This window comes from Astatotilapia calliptera, chromosome 2, assembly GCF_900246225.1.
Source record: "Astatotilapia calliptera chromosome 2, fAstCal1.2, whole genome shotgun sequence".
Lineage (NCBI taxonomy): Eukaryota > Metazoa > Chordata > Actinopteri > Cichliformes > Cichlidae > Astatotilapia > Astatotilapia calliptera.
In genome coordinates this window covers 3,095,229-3,096,999 of record NC_039303.1, presented here as the reverse complement: position 1 = coordinate 3,096,999, position 1,771 = coordinate 3,095,229, and positions in this window count along the sequence as shown.

The following is a 1,771-nucleotide window of genomic DNA, read 5'->3' as shown; positions in this document are numbered from 1 at the left end:
CAAACGGTGGATGAAAATACCAGAAAGAAAAAAACCGAGGAGTAGGGATGGGTACCGGTATCCGGTGCCATTATGGGTGAGTAGCTTAATGTTGTTCGTGTGTAATTTAGGTTGAGTAGGCTAACCATGTTATTACATTAATGTATGTGAGGTGAACTAGCAAACACCGTTGTAGTTACATGCGGCTGTCTTCTTGTTTGATGGCAGATGCTCCCTTCACCCTGGCCAAAAAGGCTAAAATGACCAAAGAAAAAGAGGGAAACAGCTAAACATGAGAGGTTTTTGGACAAAGTTTGTTTTTTCCATTGTTTAAGCACTGCTTCCAGCCAAGAGTGATACCATATATGCCCCATAGCTGCAGAAAAGGCTAACATTGTTATCTTTTTACAAAAAAACAGCTGAACATGAGGTTTTTGGACAAAGTTTGTGTTCGCCATTCTTTAAGCACCGGCACCGTTTCAAAAGTACTGGTTTGGTACTGGTATCGGATAAAACCTAAACGATAACCATCCCTACCGAGGAGCATCACGGCCATGATAAGAACTATCATTGATCATTTTAATGTCAAAGTTTCAAGATTAAAGTCCAAATATGAAGATTACTGTTGATCCAAGACAAACTGCAACAGCTAACCCTCGACACAGGAGAGTTTTAGTTATTATTTCTCTTTTAGCACATGTTGTGCCATGGTGTTCTGTCATGTTTAGGGTGGCAGTCAATACTTTACACATACTCAAATGTTAAACTGTGGTTAGCCACAAACAAAGCACATATACACAGTAATTATTAAATACATGGTTTAAAACAAAGAGGGGAAACACTTTCCTCCTGAGCAGAAAGACATTTAAATCTCTTCATTATCTCACAGATAAATGAGGGGAAAAACTCATGTGGCTCCGTATCCACAAGATGAAATTAAAATGCTCAGCCTCAGAGATCATCCAGCTGAGATTATCCAGCCCATAATTAAGTCAGATGAAGACGTCAATCTAGCAACCGGCTGATCACTAAAGGTCCTCGCCCTCTTTTATCAAAATATTCTTGCATGAACAGGTTGCTTGAGCTCAGAAACGTGAGGACTTTGACCAGCCAATCACATTAGGTCTAGTCACTGTGAAATATCTACAGAAACGAGGCCTGTGTGATTGACTGTGGGTCTGCAAAAGCAGGACGCAAAAACGCTAACATGACAGAACACGGAATATGGCTGGAAATGTTAATATAACTCTCACGGATTGGAAAGCTGGATGGATGATTGGACGGAGCGTATAAAAGATGGATGGCCTGGCCTGAAGGCAGTAAGTTCTCAAGGAAGATGACAGAAGCTCTAGAGTTTGCAGTGAAAGGACTCACATATTATGTTTACCTCATTAAAAATAATGCACGCCACTTCATCAAATTAGCACTGTATGATTATTACTATACACTGTGTAGCAAAGCCATTTGGGCATGTTGGAAATGTTTGCTCAGTGGAAAGTTATTCTGTATGTCAGGCTTTACATCCTGAATCAAACCCTGCAGCAACAGTAGACACACACACACACACACACACACACACACACACACACATATGCAAGCACAGTGAAGTTTGTCTTAATTTAATAACCTAGAACTCTCACTGAGGCTCAGAAAATTGCATCTTTCAAACACACCAGCAGATGATCCTCACAGTGGTGAATGTTTAATGGGTGCTGCTTGTTATAGCCATGATTGTGGAGTAATGGAGATTGATTGATTGATTGATTGATTGAATCTTTATTTTGAACATGTT